General features: G+C 44.0%; 2 protein-coding genes across 5 annotated transcripts in view; one reads left to right on the top strand and one right to left on the bottom strand.

Annotated features, from left to right (window-relative positions):
• The window catches only part of LOC145963447 (uncharacterized), a 443,557-nt gene that overhangs the window by 23,088 nt on the left and 400,516 nt on the right, over positions 1-19,953 (bottom strand). The window contains exon 3 of one of the 3 annotated variants that reach the window (XR_014436169.1): positions 5,490-5,637. The exons of 1 other annotated variant lie outside the window; for it this stretch is intronic. The gene's annotated coding sequence lies outside the window, so the exon portion shown is untranslated. Of the gene's footprint in view, positions 1-5,173; positions 5,638-19,953 lie in introns of those variants that run through there. One more of the 3 variants, XR_014436168.1, reaches the window with a different exon arrangement.
• The window catches only part of LOC145963449 (CUGBP Elav-like family member 3), a 151,748-nt gene that overhangs the window by 78,320 nt on the left and 53,475 nt on the right, over positions 1-19,953 (top strand). The gene's annotated exons all lie outside the window — the stretch shown is intronic.

Genomic DNA, 19,953 nt, shown 5'->3' with positions numbered 1-19,953 from the left:
CAACGATAATTATCAATATGTTATTATATGAAAAAAGTGCGAGCGAGTGAAAGTTTAGAATAATTGGTCGAGGAATTGATTAGCAATTTTTCTTTCCCTCTCTCTGTTTTAGCTCTATACTCATTGATGTAATTTACGATCGCGGTAGATATTCCATATTAATTTGTGACAAGCTTTTAAGTCGTTTAAACTTTACGATCTGGCCATAAAGATTAGCTGATAATTATATAGACGGACGAAATAAACCGCTATCGCGCATTATCTTTCGAAATACTCTTTTTGTGGAGGCTCTGATATCTAGCATCTTGAAAACGGCACCGTGATGGGCGGGCTATCGCGATTTGATTCACCTCGGTATATGTCACTAATTAGTTTTTGTTCAAGTTTCGTCGTTTTATCGGTACTTACGAGTTAAATTACATTTCGATCGTCGTGTTTGATACGTAATTGCTTGCTATTTTACATCTTTACAACAAAAATAATAAATCAGACAGAAACCATGCCATTGCGAATACTAGTATAAGAAATTTTATTTTTATTTTACCTTTTTAAAGCACTATAATTCTTGTTATACGAGAACGTAAAACAATTCTTATTTTGCACCGTAATGTAATAAACAATACAACAGGAAATTCTTGCGATCAAAGTGTTGATTCATCATTACTCGTCTCGCGAAACGTAAGCCTCAATGAATTCATGAGCAGCGAATACCAAACATCATTATCGAAATTGGTGGAGATTCTGAAAGTTATGTACGACATTCGTCGAATTCCCGAGTGTTGCGTAAAAGGCGATTCGCCGTGCAGAACGATCGCGGATTAATACATTTGCCGCGGCGGCTGAAATTCGGTCGATTATCAGGAATAACCGGCCGAACCATCGCGTTTCGAGCTCCAGAAATATCAGGAATGCTTCAGCCCGCTCCGCCCGCGCTTCTATCTCATTCCAATCTACCACTTCCATTAGCCGGAAATGTAATGTAGCCATGTACAACTCCGCACGCAGATGTTTCAAAGCGCGTTATATGCCCATATACATAGTACATGCCCGCGTACTCACGATAATTGTGCGTAAAATTTTTTATATCATATCTGCAGATATAGATACGCGAACGTAACAATGTCATCGGGTTTACTTTATTCCGCTCGTTTTCGATATACGCGTCAGATATTCTTCTCCGACCTGTCATACTTGAGAAAGCTTTCAACTCCTCGGTATCGAAAAACTAAGGGCCGTGAGCGAGAAAGTGGCGAGGAAAGCTGATTGTCATTGCGCGATCGTAAACTCCGCTTCAGTCCTGGAACGAAGTAATAAAACTTGCGAGCGAGCAGTTTCGCAGAATGGTCTGAATGACCATGAAACGTGGCGAGAAAGTTACCACATAATTCAAAGAGAGAAGTACGATGCGCTCGAAGATCGTAATTGCTGTTAATTTGCCGCATCGAGAGAAGATGTTTCTGTTTCGCATTAATTCTTTCCGTTAGAGAGCGTCCTTTTCATTTGATCTAATCGTCTAATAATTGAATGATTAATTATTTTCGCGAATGACGCGTCTACATTCATGCTTGATAGAGAAAATGCGGCATTCGCGAAGGATCGATGAGATTGAATTGCTAAAAATACGATTATGTAGGACTGTGTAACGCGTCTTCCTTCTTACAAATTGATTTCTTCTGACTTCCACCCCGGTTAGCCGTTACAAGTGCATTTTCGCATATATCTGCATACGTAAATTACTTATGCGTGATGTAAGTTCGTAGAATCGTTGTAGTATGGCTGGATCGCTTTTACGTTTTATCAGATCGCTGCTGGGTTAATGGAGTTTCCATGATCTTCCGAAAAGCAATGAAAGACGAAGGACTGACGTTGCTGACACGGGTTACGCTTCTTTATCGCCTCTTTATTCGTTTTGACCCAGAGCAAGTGCCTCCAGCGACGTAAGGTTAGACAGGTTCTTGAAAATGATGGATGTCTCCCTTTCTCCTTCTCTCGTTTTGCAGCTCGCAACCGCTCGTCTGTAAGAGAGACCCTCCCCCACTTGGCTATAGCTAGCGCGAATTGATAGTTATTGATAGCACGCTAACCCGACTCTGGTGGGAGCTTGATCGATGTCATGCGCAGTAGCGCGTTCTAATTATGGTCAGGACGCCTGCAATTACGGTGATCATCCTAGACCCTTCATCCCTCTCCGACGATTATCTGCTAAGTGATGCCGTCGCCAGAGGTTAGGCTTCTCTATTGACAAGGGAATAGAATTGTCTCGCGCGTCATGACTGAGATTCATTCCCGTCTATCTCGAGGTACACGTCATTTGCAATTAACGCGTGTTGTCCTCAGAAGGAACTAATATTAAGATTGATTCGGAAAGTTGCGAGCGACGAGCGCTTTTATCTCGCACGAGAAGCAGACAGTCTGATGATGGTCGGACAAAGATCACGTCTGCGGGGACGGAACAGTTGCGTAAAGCGACTGACAATTTAGAAATTAATTCGGTATTGATCGACAGGGACGACAGCGAAGACCAGATTAAGTGGAGAGAAGAAGAGAAACGTGGAAACGCGGACGGAAGAAGAATGGCAGTCGCTGCCAGTCGAGATGGGAATAGGACCCGGTAGTGTGTTTGCCGGCCAAATTACATCTGCATAATAGCTACGCGGTGGGTTATCGATCCGTGAGCAGCGTCTCTCCGTCACATCAGCGTCGTGCATCTCGTGCACGCCCGCATGCAACAGAGGCACAGGCACATGCACAAGAATTAAATTTCATCTCGCGGTAGCGCGCCAAAATGGTTTTCGTAGATTAGAGGAACTCGGCTCTCTCCGCTCGGTCGTGCGCGGCGCGGAATCCGCCGACGTAACAATAGATTGGTAAACAGATTTACGTGAACGTAACTGTTAAGTTCTATCGGCACAAAATTGCTAGTCTCGTAACAAAATTGACCGTTGCCGCGCGGAATAAAGGTTTGTCCGTATGTTTTTTTTCTCTCTCTCTCTTTCTCTTGCTCTCCGCTTCTCTCTTTCTCCGACCACTCTTTTTTCCATTGCCGTAAACGCGGCAATTTTTTCTGCATATTAGTGTCAGCTTTGTATCGCGGCCAGATACGAGGATTTAAAGCGCGACCGTTGCCGGCGCAAATTAAATCTCGTGCCGCGCGCGCTACGATGTCCCAAAATGATTATCGTCCGCCGGAAGAACATTGCGACATCAAAGGCCGACGAGAGGCCGATCTCTCGCTCGGACCATCCAAAATCACCGCGGAAAATGATGACGGGGCGCGATGGGCGCGCGCTAATCTAATTATATGATCCACCCCCGCCTCTCCCTCTCTCTTGTTCGTGACGCTAATAAAGGACGACCTGCTTGCCGATCGTCCATCATGCCGCGATTGTTGTATTCATCGGTGATTAGGCGTGACTCGTCAGCGAAACAACCGTACGGCTAACGACCCGTGCTCGGGCGTCACGTTGGCCCATCGTCACGCATGCACCTGTATGCATATTACGCGACTATATGCGTATTATGCGGTTCGCCTCAATTTTCCGAGCACCGCGACGTGTATCGCGCGGAACACCGAGCCGGGATGATGGTCCGGTATAATTGTTTCAGTGTAGATATTCGTCCCGCGATTCGAATGTTCACCACGTTCATCGCGGACGACTTGGGACGAACGTTTATGAATCATTTCGCGTACAATCCTGTTGAACGATAGATGCGTTTATGAGTCGCATCACGTATGCCGGATGTCGTCGCGGAACGATTAGGGGGCTTATTTTTGCATTCGCTGGATATTAGCGACGTAATCTCAGAAATTGCTCTTGCGACTCGAAATAAGTGGACGCAATCTTTGCTACGAATGCGATTCCGGCCTTCTCTCGTTCTCCCTCTATTTCCTTCGAATTGTTAACGGTAATGATTGTGTACCGTCGAGCGATAATGTAATGCCGTCGCAAAAGTTGGCGTGCACGTAGGATAAAAGTCGCGATTCGCCGAATACGCAGTCGGCAAAAATTCCTATCCTTTGCATAACATGACAAACGGTAAACAAAGCGTAAAACACGCTTCTCCGAGCTGGCAAGAATATACTCTATTTGTCACTGTCCAAGCAGGGAAACTCCACGATCATTCTTCACCGGTTGTCGACGCGAGAGACGAGAGGTGAGAGGTGAGGAGGAGAGATGAGGAGGAGGATGGTGGATGGATATTGGAAGCGTTCGGTGAGGAGGATCGCGAAATGCGCACCTATAACTGTCGGATAAGACGTTCCGTAGAACTCGTCCGACTCGTAATAAACAACTGTTCGTAATTACGCATACACGCGCTCGGTATCCAGCGGCCAGACACGCACGGCAAGGGGGTATATCGTTGAATAATACATGCTGCATTAAAGTCGCATTACCTACACGTATGCGCGTGATCGGTACTTACTTGCATGACCCGTGGAATTTTATATTCCAGCGCGCCTTACACGACGTCTAAAGTATCGTCCCATATAACGACGTCTCTCGCTGATTTATCGACTATGGTTTTCTATTGCGCGTAGTAACGTGAAACGTCGTGTTCAAATGTCATGTGATGATTTTTCTGCCGCGACCTTAGCAATTCTCACGGGTTCCTTCGTGTAATCGTACGATGAGACATTGTGCATCCGGTGCATCGAAACGTTGCATTCGAATCGTCGGATCTCTTTTATCAGTGTTCCCTGATTTGAAATGGTACTGCGAGACATGACGATGTGTAAGTCGCAGACAAAGGAAACGCTATAATGGGCGAGTTAAGGTGAAGCTCAGCTAGCTGGCAACAGGCCTTGATAAAATCTCCATAATGACTGCATTCGGAGTGGAATTACCGTCGCTCCTGTTTCCCCCAGACCGAGAAGTTCGGGCGGCGGAAAGGGAGGGATGTTGATGGGAAGGAGGTGGCGTCTGCTATTACGTAATTATACCGAATTCAGCTTTATACAAAGCGAGTAACGGTGATGCTTTCTTAAGAAAGAACAGGAAGCTTCGAAGCATATGCGTTAGATAAGCATCATTTTTAATATTATCTCTCTTTCATAAATTTAATGCATTTTATTTTTAATCAAGTTATATACTATATGCATACTATTAAAATTGTCGTATTAAATGATAATTAATATATTAAGAAGAAAGAGAAAAAAAGAAACGAAGTAATCAATATAAAATTCACTCTTTTGTTATGTTTGATAATTACGAGATGCCTATCACAGAAACTTTTCAATGTCTTTGCTCCATCAACCCACGTGGGACGTGTTGTAGTCGGAAAAGCAATCGCGGAGTAATTCGCGATGGATGCGATTAATTTTGCCGAACAATAATAGGCGAGAGCTCGTGTTGCTATCTCGACTGGCGCAGACGATGGCCATTCATGCTAATCCTCGAGCGAAGCGAAGCCGGCAGAGTACTTCGCATGCGAAAGTCCCCGTCCGCCATCTACCTATCTTCCTATCCCCCTACTGTACCTTCACCCACCTCTACCTTTGACTCCTCCACATCAGCCGTTGGAGTCCAATGATGCCAGACTATCGATCCTTACTTTTGGAGGAGGGTAGAGGCTTGAACTCGTATTAGAGCTGTCGAGCATCAAGAGGACGTGTCACTCGTACGATGTTCTCCAAATCTATTGGTGCAAACGAACAACTATTTAGAACGATTTTTGAAAAATTCATAAAGTGAATTTTTACTATTCTTTATAATGATTATAACGCTTATCATATTATCGGTTAATAAAATAATTTTTTAAAGTGTCATAATAAATTCGTTGATTATTTATTATATTTAACAATATAAATTATAATTATTCTGTTAATTAATATATATGCATATACACTAAAATTTATGACTTACATTTCTTGTAAGATTTATTTTAATTAATTCCTACAATTATATCAAAAATATATTTTCTTAAATTTCTTTGAAATTTCTATGTAATTTATATATATGCTTATTATAATATTTTTCATAATAATTAAATAATTTCATACTCTATTTAAAATTGTGTGAATGTTTTAATGGCTTAAGTTAATCAAACTATCAAATTATAGAGAATTAACTCCCGTTTTAATACATCGAGAAACATAATAATTCTTATATTTAATTAGTTTCAAGAGCAGTATAATTTCACGAGTTAAATTTGATTAATTTTAAAGCTATATATATTTTGTTGTTGTGGTATATCTCTTACATAACTTTAGAATTTCCTTAACCTCCGTTTTCGCACGTCTTAGCATCCGAGAAACGCTCGAATGCTCGTGATCGTTCACACGTTATGAATATCCTCATCGGACCAATCGCGCGTGCGTTTCCTTCCGCGTGCTTTCATGTTTGCCCGCTTCCGTTTCGAAATCTAGCCCATTTTTTACAGGTCGCAGCAAATCTTCGTCGGTCGCAGCAAATCTTCGTTTGTCGAATTTGTAGGATGCAAATAATTTATTAAAAATACAAAATTAATAATAAATAAATAAGAAAATATTATCTTTAATAATGCAAGTGACATTTTCATGAACCATCAAACATCGCAGACATTCCTTTGATTATCTCGCGATTAAACTTGAAAATGTGCTGCGAAATATTACGTAGGAGGAAGCGTAGGTTACTCTGTTGGGTATTTTGCGAATGCCTGAATGCGGAAAGGGCAAAGGATAACGTACGAAGTAAGAAGAAGACAGCGGATGAAAATCAGAATCTGAAGCAGAGAGTAGAGGGTATCGGGGTAGGTTCTTGGCACGGCCTCCCTTTTCGGGGTAAGGGTAAGGGAACAGCCGCCATCCATTACGGGCGGCTCATGACACCTCGAGAGATATATCGACTCACCGCATCCTCGAATTGAATCGAATGCCGCCGGCAAAAACACCAATGAGCAAAATAGAACATTGTGATCGATGCTTCGCCCGCCGAAATTTATCGATGAATGAGTTACAGTGGCGGGGCTTGTATACTGCAGCAGCATTCTCGGCGATTCCGCGCCGATCCATTTTCCCTGCTGGCTACAAAAGTACCGACGATTCACCGACGTTACAGTAAATAGCTGTTTGAGACTGCAGATCGGATTCTCGGCGAATCCGGGGATGGAATGCGAGCCACGACGGGTAACGTTGAGATCTTTTCTGAGACGTTCGTTTCTCGACGATCTCGTTTCTCGGATACCACTCATTGTAGAGTTTTCCAGACACGTCGCTCGTTGCTCAACGAGAATGAAAAAGGATGTCGCCGAGGAGCGGTTTTTATCGTATGACTCGACGAATCAACGTACAAATCGATGCCGTCGAAATTCTTCGAAAGGACGCGGAGGCTTTCGCTTGATACAAAGACTCTATAAGGGTGCGTGTATCTCGTTTCAGCTGTTTCGCAGCGCGTTTCTCTCCTTTGTGAAAACTTGTGCCTTTCGCTCAAGGCGCCGGCTGTCTTGCGGGATGTTTCCGGAGAGCTGGCTGTGCCTTCGTTCTCCCGGCGGTAGATCCGCTGACGTAATATTCGGGATTAGCCGGAAGTAACGTACAAACAGAAGTTTCACTTTCAAACAGCGGGGCGTACTCGAGCAGTCGCGCGATGCAGCGCGGAGCTGTTGTCGGAAAGCCGTATTAGCAGCCTTGCGCGAGTGTAAACATTGCATAAATCCGCCGTGCGCCTACCAACCGCCGTACTGTGTCCCGCGTTGCGCCGGGGGAGTAACTGTAAATACCCTTGTACGGCTTGGTAGATTACCGCGATGCTATTAACGAAAGAGAGTACCAGGATAATACTTCCGCGCGTTGCTTTATTGCACGCGTAGAGACGCGTACATCTTTCCGTGAAGTGATATATTCTCTCATGTGGACCGTATAATTTCTTCGCAGCTAACCACAAGTATATATTCGTTATCAGCCTCGCGAAACACCGGATGGCGCGACATCTCATAGCTATCGGAATAATTTATCTGAATTTTGCTGCGGCGATGCGATAATCTGATCGCGCGAGCAAAATTTCCCAACGGTAAGATCGGCGAGAGGATGTACGACCAATAACTCGAATTTCTCCTGATGTACGAGAGACGCCCCGAATAACAATCGACTCTATATCCGCGTAATTGAAAATTAAACTGTCTTATCGTCCATCGTCCACTGCCTGTATCCTTTCGTTCATATTCTCTGTAACGTAGTCGCGACTGCCTTTCCGGCCTGCCAAATAACCATTTCCAGAGAGTGAATAGTTAATTTCCTAAAGTTTCAGCACGGCCACCCTGAATGCCGCATTGATTGGTACTCCAATCAGTTAGGGGTGAGCGTCGGCGGATGGGGTAAAGGTCGTTCAGAATAGTCTAGGAGCGAAGGGGAGGGGGAGACGATAGGGGCGGCAGTATAGGTAAGCAGCGGGGTAGCGGAGGTAGCGAAGGGAATGAAGGATGCAGTCCGCTGTGGCGTCGAACCTTCCGGGGCAACGAGGATAGGAATGGGGATAGGGACGGAGCAGGGCGAAATTGAGTCTCCTAGAGGTGATTATCATTCGAAGTGGATCAGCCAAAGGTAGTGGCCTCATCCCCTTTGGCTCGGCTCTCGCCTTTTTTCCTACAACGATCGTCTGGCAAGATTGCCTTTATAAAATCCATTTTTAATGGAGTAGCCATAATCGCTATACGACGATGTTGCGATGAAATTGTGCTATAGATGCATTTTACGTCAGGGCGAGAGAGATAACGTATAATACTGCTATACAAAACTGAAAAGTTTCGGCGCGGTTGGCGCCGCTCAAGAGAAGAATGTCCTTATTAAATTCTATTTCTTCTTCGCGTCGTTTATCGTAGAAATTATTGTAATAATTTTCTTTAACTACTTGATGATTAACGTATATTATATACGTGATCGCATGTGCGATATATTTATAATAAATCGTCCAGTTGTGACATCCAATTTTCGAAGAAACGAGACGAAATCAAGGCGGACGCTTTTTCGCGCGAAAAAGATGACCTTCATTTGTTGTCCGCTCGCTAAATCTCCTCCGAGACGCCTGAGAAAAAAGCTTCAATGCGGTCCTAAAAGCGCCCGTTCCAATGGTAACGTCGACCACGACATTTCTCCGGGTATCTTGACCGATGATCATCGTGACGATTTGGTACCGAGTCTGTTCGAGGGAATTTTCGTAGAAAGGGGAGAAGAACGGACAAACGGACGACACGGGAGGGCTCGAAAGAAGCGACGGTTCGTCGAGGTGGCTACCGGAAGAAATGGCTTGAAGAGAAAGATCCATCCGAGGCTTCCCAAGAATGTTAGAGCGATAAACTCCTGTCGGAACCCGGCGGTATCTCTTGCCGGCAGTACCTGCTGCAGGGATGCGCAGGGCATCGCGCCAAACCAGTTTTAAATGCGCTCTTAAATTTCACCAACTTGCGACGAGCCGTAAACCATCTCGGCGGCTCTACCCGGGTTAGGCTCTTGCTGCTCTTGTCGTATTTGGCTGGGCAAAGTACCCACCAGAATTCCTCCTCCGCGATGGGATCTGCCGGCGGATCCGCCATTCCGTCCTGCGGATTACGCGTACCATCCTAATCCAGATATCCAGATTTGATCTCTTTCCATCTCGCTTCGCCGTCTCTCCGTTAACTCTTTCTCGTCCCCCTTCTTGCTCCATTATTTCTATATAGATTTGTCTTTATAGTTATTTTTTTCTCTCTAGGCTATCTTGTAAAATGTCTTGGCTCGATGAGATCGATGAACGTTACAACGCGATTCCGCGTTCGCGTGTTTAGAAACGTGATGCAATTGCCGATTCTCGACTGACTTGACGTTACGGTCGCGACGTTAAAATAAAATATTTATGGCGAATCGTTTCGCACGAGGATAAAGAGGGCGATAAACGATGCGACGACTTACGTCATGGAGGCCATTCAATCGCGCGGATTAACTCGTCTCGTCGGCTTCGTCGATGATATGAGGGGAGAAAACGAGAGGAGGGAATAGATTTAACAAGGAGGACAATCCCGATTTATCGCGGCCGTGAAGACCGCCGGTTATGAAGCGACGTAATGAAATCCTCCCCGTGTAGCTATATATGCGTATCATATACGTAGCCAGTCGCGTATGAGAGTGCGGTGTACATCTTAATGCCGCAGGCCCATAACAATAACCACCATGAAACGGGCGAGTAGCCTCGGCGGCAATAACACCGTCTGGGTTCTCCGTGCAACACCAGGCAGCAACGTACGCCGGGGCTCTCCTGGATATCTCGAAGCAATTACCGACTAAGAGACTGGGGCCTCGTTAAGGTAATAGTGTCCATTATCTCCGGACATAAGGGAAGAAGTAAACCAGACCCCCCCGAGCCCACCGAGTCCAAGTAATCAACGGCATCCTCCGCGAATCGGTGTGTTTGTGCTGCAGCTGTAATTTCTTCATTATCGAGCCACAAATGTCTCGTGATCATATGTATATCTTATTATATTTAATAATAATCTAGCCTTATTATACTTTCAATTCGCGATATTATTATTAAGTAAAGAAATGTATATTTTCTCAGTCAATTTCTCAAAATCTTTAAATATCATAATGTTGTAATCACGTCGTTACTGACGATTTTATTCGAGGACTTTTCTGAACCGTGACATCCTCATCGTCTGTAGCTTAGGTTCAAATCGTTCACGCATCATCATAATCGCGATTGAACGGAATTCAATGAGGTGGATCAGACCCTAGATTCCGTTAATGGTACGAGCTCCGGTGCCGTTTAGCTTCGGGCGATAGTAATGGGCTTGCATCGTGCTGCGGTTGGAATCGGAGGCGCCATCGAGCACAGACCCTCTCGTCGTCGTGGTCGTCGTCGTCATCCTCGTCGCCGTCGCATTTTACGGTGCAATCAAGCAACTAATGTCGAATAGATTACGCGCGGCATCTGCAAGTAGAGCAGACTGAGAGGCGATAACTAGAAAGGAGAGCGAATCATGATTCGACGAGGGTTATCCCGCGCGTCATCGATTGCCAACGATTATCTTTTATGCGAGGAAGTCTTGATCATATGCCTGCTTGAGAAGGCAAAGGAATCTGGATAGAATAATGGCGCGATCGTTTCATCTTCTCTGGGTAGTTCAAGTCCCCAAAGTACCGGGTAATTAAATAAGAACCGCGTTACCAGCCACAAGAAGCTGTTAATCACAAATGAAAATCGAATTGTTGCTTCGCGAAGAACGGCACCTATATTCCTCTTAGCAAATAATTTGCAATACAATTATTCTAAATTCTTTCAAAGAAGTTTTATAGATTTAATTATAAGAAGCCTTGAATTATTTCTTAATAATAATTTCTATTAAAATTTATATATATAATTTTATATTATATACATAAACTATTTAATTTTATTTTTGTGAAAAGAGGAAAAATTCTTAAATTCGTCTATAGCGCTTGTCTAATTTCATTACGTTAAAGCAAGGTTTCTCAGAGAATCATGATTGAAAGATCAAAGCGTGTTACCTTTTGATAACGTGGCATAATATTCTCCTTCTGCATGTTCTGCCGTGCGGAAACAAAAATCGTCCATGACGTCGAAATAGTCTTTAGGGAATCAGATGGCTGAGAAAATTTAGATACGAAGAAGCCGTCGAGGTCACAGCATTCCTCGTTATCGTTAGTTCTATGTTCGTCATGGGAGCATTTCCGTTAGATACAAAAGATGGGAAAGATAAGAAAGGGAGAGATAAGAAACTACAATATGCATTCTTTTGTAGCATTGCATTAGGGAAACCGGAAGTGCTCCGTGAAATCTCTTGGAGCGCGAGCTCGTTATGAAAAAGCTGAGAGCAGATGTCGCCTAATAGAGATATACATGCCCGCGCATGCACACGATGAGCAAGCACGAATCGCTGGAAGAAGTTTGTCGACAACTTGCATTCGATGCACTTGTTAGCGACTGTTCGTGATAGGAGCTGCACGAGGAAAAGATCGGGCCGCGTCTCGAGGGTGTGAGAGAAGACAACGCCGGGGAAGAAAAAGAGCAATGAGCGGGGAAGCGAGAACGTGGCACGTTTTTCCAAAAGAAATGAACGAGGAGCGAGAAAGAAAACGAAAGAGAAAGAGAAAGAGAGAGAGAGAGAGAGAGAGAGAGAGAGAGAGAGAGAGAGAGAGAGAGAGAGAGAGAGAGAGAGAGAACGTAGGAAAAGAGAATGTACTTAAGGAGAGGAGAGAATCCGTGTGGGAGGGGGAGAGGGAGAATTTAACGCTTTCTCTTTTTCCTCCGACTTGGTCGGAGAAAGAGACGAAATGCGCCGGATGAAAGACAGAGAGGGAAGAGGAGAGCGAAAAGGAGAGAACGGAAGATGCGAACGAGCGAGCGGGCGAACACACGAGCAAGGGGTGGCTGTTGCTGTTGCGGCCGCGGCATTACCTCCGCACCATTAACTCGCAAAACTTTCCGCTTGAATCTTGTTCTCGACTCGGCTCGTCTCCTTTCTACCCACCCTAACCGAACCGCCTTCCTTGCACGACCAAAAAGATCCGCGAATCCGTTCCCCTTTCCCACTCCTATCCACCCATACTTTACAAGTGCTACCAGACCGCTGTCGGACCGCCGCCCAACCGCCGGGCACTCGGTGCCGTGTGTATCTGACTCCATTTCGAAGTTATCAACATAAATAGTGGCACTGTAAACGACCGTGGTCGAGCGTGCAGGCGTGGGGATGCTTTATGCTTGCCGCCATTAACGCCACGATACAACCACGCACGTCGATGTTCCCTTTTCTCCCTTCCTCTCCACCTGTTCCTCTCCTTCTCTCTCTCTCTCTCTCTCTCTCTCTCTCTCGTTTCCTCTCGTCTTATAGCGATGTTACGCACGCCAACGCGAGCCAGAACCGGCGGACCAGAGACCACGATGCACGCAGCTGGCCGAACTTTTCCAAGTTTTCGAGTGGCGCTTCCTTCGAGACAGGAAGAAATAACGTTTGCCAAAGTACTTTCTACGACGGCTGTGGAAGTCGATTCGCGCTCTAATTTATCGTGTCGTGGATGCACCGCCGCTGGGACCTTTAATAATCGTTAATCAGAACAGACTAACATATTCGTGCTAATATCGTGTCGAAAAGTACTGCTAATCGTTATTTTTTACATACTTGAAGATACAATAAAAAAACATTTTATTGGCTTAGTTCTTTTTCAAGATCTTTGACTAATTTGCTACGTTTTATTAAATCTGAAAAATTCTTGTTATAATAATATCATATTATAATAAATATTATATAATTAATATTTTTATTTAAGAGTTTCCATTATTTTATTTGGTTTATTATAATTATTGATTAATTATTCACTAAACTACCCTTAATTATACTTGCAGAAAATCAATCAACATCTGGTTTCGATATCCTTTTTCTACTATTTTTTCTTTTTTTTTTCATGTCATTGCTGATAGTAAAACACTGAATAATTATGCGAATTTTTAAATATCATCGTCAGTGCACAGCGCACCTAGATATATGGCGGAAATAATCAAAGTGGTAGAAGCTAATCCAGCTGTGCGATCGATACGTGCCACTTTCACGGCCAGACAGTCGGCTGGCTCGAAGATCGTCGTCGTGCCTCGAATAATCCAGGATTCTTGGTATTGCCTTGGTTTTCCTTGGGATATGAATCCTGAGCCGTTATTCCTTTGTTCGTCTCTTTTTCTCGCGTATTCGCCTTCTTTTTTTTGCTTCCTTCCGCCGCATCTTCCTATCCTCTTTTTCGCTTGATCGGGAAGACCAAATCTCGTGTTTGTTCTCTGTTTAGCCTCCTTGCTCCGCCGATTCGCCTCATTCTCTACCGACGGTAGAAGATAATCCTTTTTCGTAGGCTTGTCAACCAGCTGGAGATTAATCAACCATATGGAGCGTGATTACATTAGTTGGATCTTATCAGATTTCCTGTAACGGAATTATCGCGATGTCTTTTCGGAGACTTACTCATCGCAGCGATCGTCGGTCGACCGTAGAAGTGTTTCATCGCCCAGTTTCGAGCGCGCGTTGTTGTATTCGTCGCACAACTTCTGCCGTATCCGTCGTATGAAAAGGACGGTTTTGCGTTTCGCGATATTACTTCGTCGTCGCGAAAGTGGTATTGCATATTCCGTTTTACGGCGCATAACGGACTCCTCGTACGTCGCATGACGGCCTTGCATTGTGCATTGCACGATCCACCTCTTCCACGCTTTCGTCTTCCAACGAGGGAGATTGATCTACGCCGAAAATGGCACCATTGCATCGCGGTACACTTGATGGAAGGAGCGGAGCGCGACCCGAGCTCAGGAAAGAAGTTCTTTCTCCGCATCAAGGCAAAACGATGGCGGCGGAACCGCAGAATTGAAAAATAAGTTTACGCCGGACCGTATACGTGTCCTTTTGCCTTTAGGAGTCATCAAGCTTTATTGTGCCTCGTAGTGTCATAAAGTCGGACCCTTGTGTACTTTTGCCTAGCGGAAGGATAAACATTCGGGAGGGAATTGTATCGCGCGCGATTTCTTTTCTCCATTCCATCGAAACTTGGATACAATGTCTATTCGATCTCGGACAGAATGACGGACGATACGAGCGGAAAGATGAATCCAATCACACCAAGCTCACCGTTTTTATGTTACAATCGAGAAAACAATTCGCTGGGAAGATAACTTTGAAACAAATCTCATTTTCTTTGAATGCAAATTCTATTTAAAAAGATGTAAAGAAAGGAATACTTTCTAAAAAACAATAAAAAAATGCTATAGAGTCTGAGTTTTCTCTCTGTTTCTGTATGAAAAAGCAAGGAGCTTAAGAAAGTAAAATAAAAGAATAGCAATTTTTGCATTGCTAATTAACGTTAATGAAAATAAACATAGGGGGGTAAACAGCTTTCTCGGTAAATATATACAGATTGATGCGCGTCGCTCAGGGAGAACTCTTACGTACTTTGTCGACGATAGCTCGCGCGACGGCGAGTAACATGCATGCGAAACGTAGCTATATGTTTGTACTTTGAGTCTGTTGGTACGGTCGCTAATACCTCGGGGGATCGCAAACAGGTATCCGGCTTGTCTCGTGTAAGGACGACACAAGGTGTACCGTGTAGTTCCCGGGGCATGACCGTGCGAACTGCGAGGGCACAACGGGAACCGCAACGCGGGCCACGAAGACGAACCTCACTTCACAGGCTGTTCCCCGACTGTTATGCTTTCTCTAATTAATTTACGGATCCACGATGTTGCCTCTCTCTCCCTCTCTCTCTCCCTCTTCGCGTTTGACTATTCCATCCCTCTCGCGCCCATCTACTCCCTCGATAATTCAACTTCTCTGTGCGCTCGACGCGCGATGTCGTTTCGTTTTCCGTTGCGCTGCTTCACGCCGCGTCGCAAAACGAAACGGCCGGCCAATTAACAATGCGAACACGACACCGTGGCACCGGTGCGGCGTTCCTCCTCCTCCTCTTTCTCCTCCTCTTCATCTCCCTAAGCCGAATTCGTCCAACGGGGATCTGTTTCGCGTATATTTAAATTCCATTATTTATAATACATGAGCGACGCGCGAGGAAGAGGGTCGCCCGGCCTCGGCACTTTTTTTTCACCCGCTCTCCCCCTCCCATCCCCCCTCTTCCTCTCACAAGTCCCGAATTAAACAGCCGCGTCGCGGATCTCTGCAGGCGCTGTTTTTTGCCCGGGGTTTCCACTACCAACCCATTACCCCTGGCCCCCTGCTACCCGTGCCAACCGAAAATGGCAGGCGGTCGTCGCGGTGTTTTGCCAGGCGAGGCTCCGCGAGACTCGCCGTGAAAGTTCCCCGTTTTTCTGCCAGCGCCGCCGACAATTTTCAAGCCGGTCGTACGCGGGCGGAATGCGCGAGCGCTAAAAGGGAGATCGAGAGATTTTTCGTCGAGAGAACACGCAATTACGAGGACGGAATGTCTCTTGGCATAAACGAGAACGAAAAAGTAAGGACGACTCTATATTTCGCGTTTTACAGTTTCACGATTCTTAGGAGGAGAACGTGACGCGCGTCGTTTCCCGTGTTTTACTCCGACACCCCGACTGTGAGTAAAACTCGGGATTTACGAGATTTCGCGTAAGAATCGCATAAAGAGAGTCTCCACGCTGTCGTAAGTAGAACTCGCCGCTTATCTTCGCTCAGAATATTATCAGTCACCGCTCGTGGAGTTGTCGCGAGTGATCGTCGTCCGGATAGCGTACTTATATAACGCTGGACGCAATTACGCAAACATGTAGGGCGAACCCCACGCTCGTAAAGAACATATCTTTAGTTTTATGCTCGCAATCATAATCATCTCTCGCAAGAATTATCGCGCGTCGAATAAGTTGGACGCGATATAATGATATAGCGGCGACTACGACGCAATAGCGTGTGCATGAAAATGAGAATGTATGGAAATAAGGTGACTTCAGCGATGGTATCCGATGCGCCGCGCAAAACTGACCGTCATTACGAGGCCGATTATCGTTGAATTTTTCAAGAGCCTCGGTCGAACCGTGCATTATCGAATATCTCTCTTCTCCGAGAACCGCTGAAATAACAATACAGCGATCCGAATAATGAGAAACCGATAATATCGCGATGTATGTCGTGCCATGCCAAGGGATCGTACTAAGTTTCTCACGGGGTTACCGTTGCCTCTCCTGTTCGCTATGGCAGTCCTTTATCGCAAGCTCGTCATTTTCGAAGCATCTCGTCGCCCGCCGATATAACTATTCGCCTTTCTTTTTATCGCTTTTATTTCCGACTAGCGTATCTTACGAGCATCACATGTGTCTTTATGTAAGTATGAGCGAAAGATATAGGCACGGCACTTTCGAAACATCTGTTACACCTGTTATTTTCCATTTTGGAAAATGATGCGCTAGTGATTTTATTGAAATCAGATCGCCCGCGATTAACATAATTGATTTATAATAATAGGATAGGAGATTAACATATATATCACTGTAGGTATAAATAATTATCTCGTAATGACGTGTTTTAGATCACTCCTTGCGATCGCAAATTATTATTATCATCAATACTTACATTATTAAATATTGCAATTAATAATCATGATTAATTCTTTTATGCAATAATGAGAAGATATTTATCTATTTATTTCGCAGAGAATTATGTTTTAATATAAGCCTTTAGAAATACTACAGAAATGCTGCTGACTTCAATTTGAAGTATTTCAGTTACTAAAGGACATTAACTATGAAAGTAGTAAAATCTGAGAATATCGCAACATCGAATGAAGTGACCTCTCCCAAGACGCTTGGGACTCGCTTGAATTCCAGTATGGAGAAGTCCGCCGGGAAATGAGCCTCGACCCGCCCCCACTACTTCCAATTAAAAGTTACGCTGCTGTTGAATCAGAGTTAATGAAGGAAATAGAGAAATTACAGAACGGCCGACCCTGTCCCCCATCCTGGCCCTTCGCCCATCGTATCACGTTTCCGTTCATTGATTTCTTTTTTCTTTCTTCTTTCCGTATACTCTCTCTAGTTCTCCCTATTTCTTTCGCTTCATCGCAGACATTCTCTCCCTTTTCGATAAAAGAAATAAAAAACGTAAAGAAAAACATCTAGAAAGCGTCCGCGCTGCGTCAACACCACATAACAATCTTCGAAAAATGTCTGCTATCAAATAAACAATGTAGTTGGACTTTCGCTTTCTACAAAATTCTTTTTTTTCGCAATTAAAGTCCCTCTGTTATCCCACGAAGAAAAAAAAACTTTTAATGCCGACTGTACCTTCGCGACTGTCTAACTTCCAGCGCACCAGCTTCACAGGATTTAATAGACCGACGATAAAGCTATTAGTCTTTATTAATTTCTAATTAGAGCGTAAAAGTTTAACGCGCTGAAAGTGCTCTTAAACTTTTCGCTCAACTGTACGTGCTGTCAGTGGTTTAGTATATGGCAGGTCATTCTTTCAAGATTACGCTCATAGCCACGTTAAACGTTAATACATGGAGAAGGATTCTCTAGATTCGCGTATCGGGACAGTGCATTGACGAATTGATGTATTTTTAAAGGGTTTCTTTTTGCGGATACACAATACGAAAGATAAAAGCGTTGATAGGACTAATCTCAAATATTAGTTCGACTTTTCTGATATTTCTTCGCGGCGCGCACAGACTTTTATTCTCCATCCACGACGTTTCTCTCGGGCTTGACTTCGACCGCTTCCACTTTCAAGGAATACGATTCTTTCCTTCTTTAGATCGTCGAAAGCCTTGGCGATTCTCTATTTATTTAATACAGCTGTGCTATCTGCTAGGATTCGTCCAACCTTATACTCCGTTCTCCGACGAACTTAGGAGATACGGCGGCAGACAACGCCCAAGGGTACGACTAACATCCACACAGAAAGGAAGTCTTTTGTCGTTGCTGCTTTCTTATTTACCCCAGTCCAATTGTACCGGTAGCCGTGCATCAAATAACGCCGCGGATATATCAAGACACTTTGACCTGCCTTTTGACCGACGCCAAAAAACCAAATCTCGTTGTGTCTCGGGTTAAATTTTCACGCTACGTCGGCGCCTGCTGCTTTGTGTTGAGCCGAATCGTTGTTTGACTAGCTTGCAGATACGTATGAATATACAGTAACAGTGAGAGATACCTGCGCGAGCGATGTCTCCCTCGTGGCCGGAGCGGAAGAATTTTCCTGACGATGCTTGTAGACGGCAGACCGTTCGCAGCTCTTGCACGAGATGTGCTGTGATTTTTTGCTTTCCTCCGCAATGCACATCCGTGGGTTGTATTGCGGATAAACTCAAAATACAAAAACGCTACAAATGAGATTTTATTAAATCTATTATACTTCGTGTACACTATCTGCAGAGAGAAAAGCGCATCTGTGTTTTAAAGTTTTTATTCTTCCGTATAACAATAAAATCTTTATATTCCATTAAATTTCTTTTACGCAATATGATGTAATAAAACATTTATTCTTCCATCTCTCGGAAAAATATCTTTTTGATTTTTTTAATGCCTTTTCATTGTGTGTCTATGATGTATATCTATTATATATAGATATAGTAAATAAATTAATTTCGTTTCTTTAATTTAATGTATTTGACATAATTAAAAAGATTAATAATGAATGGTCTGTAGCACATATATGTACAGCGATAAATATTTTTTCTATAAAAAAAGAGAGAGAGAGAATAAAAAGATAAATGTATAAAAGATTAAAATTTTACAAATCATGCCAATCTATTTTTTTACAGATTGCACTAAATCCGATTAATATGCTCAATCCGCTTATGTAAGAGCGGGTAATTAAATTATTAGAGCTCGCGATTAAATCGATACATCGTTATATAAAATTTTTCGATCTATCTCACGGAAGAATCGAGGCCGTATATAAACCGAACGAATTTCGCGTTTAAAAGATGGAATTTGTAGTGAAGAACTCTCGATACGAGTAATCCAGATAGGAGAGAAGATTGAGGCTCTTCCGCGCGATACCAGCGAGGGCGTTTGTCAGAGAAAGAAAGAAATGGCAACGCGAGGGATACGAAGAGTAAAAGAGGTGAAGGATATTGGTAAACACCGTACACTCTCCTTCGTCTTTCCTTCCCCTTTCGCCGTCTATGCGAAGGATTATTCTATAATCCAAATACTATAAATACCAGACCAGTTCCACGCCATGCTGCAACTCATCCCCCTGGATAAGAGTCTTAAATAAATAGAGCGCGAATGTTGCTCCACGTTGTTTGCTCTGCGCGAACGGGGGTCTTATCTATGTTTTTTAATACGCTACATGTGTGTAGACACGTGGGAGGAAAAATATAACGCGAAAGCTTTTGGAATTAATTGTTGCTTTAAGGGAACGAAATTGAGAACGTTAAGTAGAACGAGTAAATGGAACAAAGTGCCGCGAGTATAATCGAGAAATCAAGGGAATTTAGAAGATCGTTTTTGGTGCGCGGATCTCGTCCCTTCTCTCTCTTTCCATAAACCTCGCGTATCGCGACCAATGTCGATACTGACGAAG

Source organism: Camponotus vicinus, unplaced genomic scaffold, assembly GCF_025532165.1.
Source record: "Camponotus vicinus isolate PSW18456_S1 unplaced genomic scaffold, iyCamVici1.0 SCAF_12, whole genome shotgun sequence".
Lineage (NCBI taxonomy): Eukaryota > Metazoa > Arthropoda > Insecta > Hymenoptera > Formicidae > Camponotus > Camponotus vicinus.
The sequence above is the reverse complement of the archived record's forward strand: the minus strand, read 5'-3'. Positions and strand labels throughout refer to the sequence as shown.